The sequence below is a fragment of the Primulina tabacum genome, chromosome 13, assembly GCF_025594145.1.
Source record: "Primulina tabacum isolate GXHZ01 chromosome 13, ASM2559414v2, whole genome shotgun sequence".
NCBI classification, from domain to species: Eukaryota; Viridiplantae; Streptophyta; class Magnoliopsida; order Lamiales; family Gesneriaceae; genus Primulina; species Primulina tabacum.
Genome location: NC_134562.1, coordinates 24474966 through 24481567, shown reverse-complemented (window position 1 = coordinate 24481567; position 6602 = coordinate 24474966). Strand labels below are relative to the sequence as shown.

The 6602-nt window shown below is 40.5% G+C and overlaps 1 non-coding gene across 1 annotated transcript; it reads left to right on the top strand.

Moving 5' to 3' along the window:
• The first annotated feature begins 2585 nt into the window (after nt 1–2585).
• On the top strand, nt 2586–2692 carry LOC142523511 (small nucleolar RNA R71). The gene has a single exon (XR_012814701.1). It is a non-coding gene; the product is annotated as a small nucleolar RNA R71 (small nucleolar RNA).
• Nucleotides 2693–6602: the final 3910 nt, after the last annotated feature.

Genomic DNA, 6602 nt, shown 5'->3' with positions numbered 1-6602 from the left:
ACACCAAGTTCAAATTCTCTAAACATTCATTAAATGAGGAGCCAAAAATAGAGAAGTCATCCATAAAGATTTCAAGGAAATTTTCAGTCATGTCATGAAAGATAGCGGTCATGCATCTTTGAAATATTGCAGGTGCATTGCATAAACCAAAGGGCATACGCCTAAACGCAAAAGTACCATAAGGGCAAGTGAAAGTAGTTTTCTCTTGGTCCTCAGGTGCAATTGTGATTTGATTGTATCCCGAGTATCCATCTAAAAAGCAATAAAATTCATGACCTGCTAATCGTTCAATCATTTGATCGATAAATGGCAAGGGAAAGTGATCTTTACGGGTTGCATCATTCAATTTCCTATAATCTATGCATACACGCCAACCCGTAATAGTTCTAGTGGGAATCAACTCATTTTTTTCATTAGCAATAACAGTAATCCCACCCTTTTTAGGAACACATTGTACAGGACTTACCCACGCACTATCAGAGATAGGATAGATAATACCTGCATCCAGAAGTTTAATTGTTTCAGCTTTTACTACCACTTGCATCTTTGGATTGAGTCTCCTTTGTGGTTGTGCTAGAGGTGAGTATTTATCTTCCATCAGAATTTTGTGCATGCAGATCGAAGGACTTATCCCTTTTATGTCTGAAACCTTCCAAGCGAACGCTCCTTTATGCTCCTTGAGGACTCCCAAGAGCTTACTCTCCATATCATCTGTCAAAGAAGAGGAAATAATAACAGGCAATTTATTATTTTCTCCTAGATATACGTACTTGAGATGTGGAGGTAATGGTTTGAGCTCCAAAGTAGGTGGCTCCTCTAGGCTTGACTTTTGAGGCATTAAATCTTTTCTGTCTCCCAATTCCTCTAGTCTAAGCCTCACTTGCTTTCTCCAAGGTGGAATGGCATTCAAATGAGCTACCATCTCCATCTTTTCCTCGTCTATCTCGTCCTCCTGCTTTTCAGTAGTGAGAGTGGCCTCCAATGGTTCTTTCAATCCATCCTGCACAAAATCACAAACAAGCGAATCCAAGACATCAATACGAAAGCAACTATCATTGTGCATTGTGTGCTCGAGAGTATTGAAAACATCAAAAATAATTTCTTCTTCTCCAACTCTCAGTCTCAATTTCCCCTACTCAACATCACTCAGTGCTTTCCCTGTAGCCAGAAACGGTCTCCCTAGGATTAAAGGCATCTCTAAATCTTCCTCCATGTCAAGTACCACAAAGTCTGCAGGAAAAATAAACTTATCCACTTTCACCAGAACATCTTCGATAATCCCACGTGGATACTTGACAGAATTGTCAGCCAGCTGCAACGACATCCTAGTTGGCTTGGGTTCACCTAATCCCAGTCTCCTAAACACAGAAAAAGGCATCAGATTAATACTCGCACCAAGATCACATAGAGCTTTATGAAAATTAATGTCACCAATAATGCAAGGTATCGAGAAACTCCCTGGATCTTTTTGCTTCGGAGGCATCTTGTTTTGAACTAAAGCGGAGCAATTTTCGGTCAAATTCACCGTCATATGATCTTCTAGCTTCCGCTTATTTGCTAAGATATCTTTCAAGAATTTTGCATAACTTGGCATATTCAATAAAGCATCAGCAAAAGGAATGTTAATATGCAATTTTTTAAATATCTCAAGAAATTTACCAAATTGTGCATCTAAATTAGCTTTCTTCATTGCTGCAGGAAAAGGTGGAGGGATAACAATTTTATTCTGTGCAATAGGTGTAGATGTAGAGTTAGAAGACTTACCTCCTCGATTTTTCACCTCATCCTCACCGTGCTTGGTCTTCTCCTCATTAGACCCGAGTGTTTTTCCACTACGCAATTCCACCGCCTTCACATGTTCTCTTGGGTTAGTTTCCGTGTTGCTTGGTAAAGTTCCTTGCTCCCTTTTAGCAATCAGCTTAGCCAATTGTCCAATTTGATTCTCTAACCCCTTTATGGATGCATCTGGGTTCTGAAATCGCGTCTTTGTTGCAGAAATAAATTTAGTCATCATTTGCTCTAAATTGGACTTCTCCTCCCGAGACGGTTCTGGCTTGAATCCTTGGTGCATCACATATGGTGGACCTCTTTGTTGGTGATGTTGGTTGTTTTGACCTCCCCATGAAAAGTTTGGGTGATTCCTCCATCCCGGATTATATGTGTTCGAGTAAGGGTAATTTCTAGGACGGTTCTGGAATCCCACTTGTTTTACCGGTGCTCCCTCAGGCACATAGAATGGATTGCCATCTTGGCAATCCTGCACATCATGCTCGCCCCCACACTTATCACAGAAAATTTCTTGCAGACGCATAGCCGACCCACTCATGCTCATCCCATCAATCTTTCTATTCAAAGCCTCTAACTGTGCTGAAACCGCCGACAAATCATTAACTTGATTAACTCCAGCACCTCGTCTCTGCCTATCAGACTGAGGATGATAGCTACTAGCAGCCATCTCCTCCAATAACTCATATCCTTCCTCCGCCGTCTTTCTCAGTAAGTTACCACAGGCAGCAGCATCTATCATAGTACGGTTAGGAGTAAGCAGACCGTAGTAGAAAGTTTGAACAACTAACCCAAGAGGCAGCTCATGGTGTGGACATCTCCTCAACAAGTCCTTGTAGCGCTCCCATGCCTCGTAAAGTGACTCTTGCTCATATTGAGCAAAAGTAGTAATGTCGGCTCTGAGCTTCATAGTCTTCTACGGAGGAAAGTACTTGATCAGGAACGCCTTTGCCATATCTTCCCATGTAGTAATAGACCCTACAGGCAAACAGTTTAACCACGACTTAGCTTTATCTCTCAGTGAAAATGGAAATAAACGCAAACGAACAGCGTCATCAGACACGCCATTAAACTTAAAAGTATCACAAATTTCAAGAAAGTCAGCTATATGAGAATTAGGGTCGTCAAGTGCACTTCCCCCAAATTGGACAGTGTTCTGAATCATCTGAATGATAGCTGGCTTGATCTCAAACTGATTAGCTCTGATGACTGGTCTTACGATGCTTGGACGTGCTCCATCAAGAGACGGATGTGCATAATCCAACATCGGTATACGCCTTGGCTCCTCTCTTTGTTGATCGCCTTCCATTCTTTCCTTCGCTCTTTGCTGCTGTAGTCGACATCTAGCTGTGCGTTCGATCTCGGGGTCAAAAGGCTCAAGCTTAAACTCGAGTGATCTTCGCATGCACCACAAGAAAAATCTGCAACACAATGAGAGTATCAAATAACAATAAAATAAATAATACTAAAGAATTTAAATGAAAAATAAAAAATTGTGAATCAACAGTCCCCGGCAACGGCGCCAAAAACTTGATCGAGCAAAACTTGCACAGTGAATAATCCCAAAAATTATTTTATAAATGAAAGTTCGATTTAAATATCGCAAGTGCACGATAGTCAAGTTATAATAAACGTAAGTGAATACGAGTATCGTTCCACAAGGACTGCGTTACACTATTTTTTATTTTCAAGTAAAATTTCTTTAGCAACGATAAATTGAGTTGATGATTAAACTAATGTAAAGTAAACAATTAAAATAATTAAATTGCAAAGAAAACGTGTTCAAGAACGCAATGATTAATTTGGATTAAATCAAATGAGAAATGAATTGGTTGGGAATTATCAGTGTTCACCTACCACTCGTGTTTAAATAATTACACTCGACTTTTACTCGTGCGTTCGACGGAATTCCCTAGACTAATTAATATACTCTGTCGAGCTATATTAATACTAATCAAAAACATGCAGTACTCAAGTGTCCTCAAATATTTAACAGTTCAAGATTGCATTACATTCTATGGAATCCACTAGCTTTCATTCGGGTGAACTATCACTATCGATACGTACCCAATTCCGTATATCTACTAAAATTGTAAATCCGTGGTTTATACTATTTGATCCTATTGTTAACTATTCTATCGAACTCATCAACAACATGAAATAATCAAAGGAATTTAGCTAGGCTTCGATTGAAACACGAAAGAACAATAGCATAAACAATTCACTAATGAAAACGTCGAGAAATAATGTTAAACACCGAGTACGGGGTAGGATCCCCTCAAATCCCAACAAATCTAGAGTTTAGCTACTGAAATTCATGATAAAAACCAACAATCAATGTAAGAAATAAAATACTGAATAATGAAAATACTAAAGATGACGATGGATGACGGCCACGACGCGTGGAAATCTCGAGGTCTTCGAAATCTCCTTTGCTCCTAGCCTCCTCTCCAAGAAAAATGATGAAAAGTCTGATAAAAGATGAAAAACGGCTGCTCTCGTTAGTTAGGTCTTGGTGTAGGATAGAGTCCCTCAAAATTTGGAAACAAATCTTTCTCAATCTCGCTTCTCGCTAGGGCGGTATATTTTGACCGCCCTAGCGAGAGGTCCTCGAATAAGCTTCCTCGAGCATGTCCCTGGTTTCGCTGGGGCGGTCACTTTTGACCGCCCTAGCGAGACACTTGCACAAAACAATCCTCGGCCAGACCACAATGCTCGCTGGGGCGGTCACTTTTGACCGCCCGAGCGAGACCTCTTCGATATTATGCCAAAGTTTCTCCCACTTTTTGGTTCAATTCCTACAAAATAACCACAGAATACACGAGATTAGTCAAATGCTCAATAATGCTAAAAAAATGCAAAATTCAACTAAAACAACCTAATATGATGCATGAACGCGACTCAAAACCAACACTAAAAACACGTAAAACGAGTCCTATCAAGGAGGAGGAGCGTCTCTCCCCTCCTCTCGAGTCTCTTCATCCCCATCCCTTGCTTCCCGGTTAATCAGACGTCTAGTAGGCATACTGTTCCAGAATTTACCCAACACGTAAGTCCCACATGCATGAACATGATACCAATAATATAAGATGCACGTAAATTGAATTTAAAACAAGGACATGCCGAAATCAGAAATTCAAGCTTACTACATAACATAAATTTAAAACCTTAAAACTTATAGACTTGAGGTGTGACCTTGTGAGCTTCTTGCGACTGGCAATAGGCATAACCCTTTACAAGAACACTGCTCTGATACCAAATGTAACGTACTGAACTTTTATTACTTAAAATTTGCGGAAAAATTAAAAATTTTCTTAAAAGAGTAATCAAACTTCAAGTTCGATAATGTCACCCGTACTTCCCAAAAGTCGTTGCAACAAAAGATCTAAAAATAAAGTTGGACAAAAGTATTTGTTTGAAATCTCATAACTAGTAGTGTGAAATCAGAGTGTTTGACAATTCATAAAAACTTAAAAACTTGGGCGGTCATCGGGTCTAGCCCCCTGCTCAGTCCCAGCCAGCTCCTTGGTCCCCACACCTGGTCTCCTCGAAATCATCCTCACCTGCATCGATCAAGTCTAGTGAGTCTAAAGACTCAATACGTATAAACTGGAAGTAATAAGTAATACATAATAAAACCACACGCAACTTTAAAATAGAGCGTACATACATGAACTTAAACTTGCGCTTAAACTTGAACTTGCATACGTACATACTTAGACGTGCCATAAACATAAACTTTTCTTAAATGTGCTTGCATACTTGAACATACATGAACATACATAACTTCACCATTTTTGCGTAGAGGCATGTTTCGAAGCAAGTGACCCATACATAATACGCCTGATCAGATTAAACCACAGTACTGGGCTGATAGGGACGAATCCACTGCCACATACATAAGATCCCCAATCATGCTTTAACGGGTGGCTTGGTCCCCGTTCATGCTTTAACGCTTTCCAATCCTGATCTAAACCCGTTCATGCTTTAACGGGATGGAGAGGTCATCGGCCACGTTCATCGACTTCAAAACCCATTTATAATTTGGTCACAAGACATTTAGCATACCTCAAAAACATGAAAATATTTTCCTTGCACGTCGAACATACTTACTTGGCGTTCAGGGATTCGTTGGATCTCGCTTGGGGCCGCTGCTGCACATACTAACATGAATTTAAATACTTAACTTGCATGTCTTAGACGTAGGTAATCGTGCTCACCACCAAAGTAAATAAATAGCTTATGACATTCTAAATCACTCGGCACTCGACCTCATTCAATCATCGTACTAATCATTATCTTAAACCTCAAAACAAAACCTGTGGTGAAGTCTAATTTTTTTCCCAAAATGTGAAGTACACGGACCCCGTGCCCGGGTCCGTGTATGGGTCCGTGTAGGTACGCAAAAGAAATGCTCGAAAAGAAGTGAGGACACGGACCACGTGCTAGGGTCCGTCTAGGGGTCCGTGTAGGCTCGCAAGTTTGACACTTCCAATGAAACAAAGGCACGGACCCCGTGTCAGGGTCCGTGGAAGGGTTCGGGTACCTGCGCTAATTGGAAACCCACGGAGATTTAATACACGTGCTGCCTATCCTTCTAAACTTGATTGTACGGGCTATGAACCAACACCTCGAGACCCATCTTAGGATGCTACAACATCGATTTAATCCTATTCAATTGCCCCAAAACGACCACGCATCGCAAGTACACAATAAACCCGTAAACACGATCTTTGACAACAAAATGGTTTTCACGACTACTCATTCTCCCAAGTGCCTAACGACATGAAACGAAACATCAATAGCCATCCCAATAT